Genomic DNA, 388 nt, shown 5'->3' with positions numbered 1-388 from the left:
AACAGTATAGCAATGTCTCCTGTGCCTGGGGTTTTTGCAAGAAAGATAGTAGCTGACAGCCATTGGATACTTTATGCCATGTGTTATTAGTCATATACATGCCGTGTGTGTGTGTGTGTGTGTGTGTGTGTGTGTGTGTATTTTAGTGGAAAATCTCACAAATAGAATGATATAATCAGTGACACGTACTCAGCTCAGACATGCCCAGTCTTAGGTGTTTCTTTGCTTAGCCCTAAAAGGAAGGTACTGATAGTATTCCCTTATTACAGGTAAGGAAGGTGATTTAATCTCACATCTGGTTAAGTAAGAGGGCTCCAGAATATTAGCTTTTTTTTAAAAAAAGATGACCGGTAAAGGGATCTTAACCCTTGACTTGGTGTTGTCAGCA

The 388-nt window shown here is 39.7% G+C and overlaps 1 protein-coding gene across 1 annotated transcript in view; it reads left to right on the top strand.

Moving 5' to 3' along the window:
- RPS9 (ribosomal protein S9) overlaps positions 1-388 on the top strand; it is an 8,196-nt gene that overhangs the window by 5,555 nt on the left and 2,253 nt on the right. The window lies entirely within an intron of this gene.

Source organism: Galeopterus variegatus, unplaced genomic scaffold (genome assembly GCF_000696425.1).
Source record: "Galeopterus variegatus unplaced genomic scaffold, G_variegatus-3.0.2 Scaffold6906, whole genome shotgun sequence".
Classification (NCBI taxonomy): Eukaryota; Metazoa; Chordata; class Mammalia; order Dermoptera; family Cynocephalidae; genus Galeopterus; species Galeopterus variegatus.
Note: the sequence above shows the minus strand (reverse complement) of the source record. Positions and strands in the feature narration are given on the sequence as shown.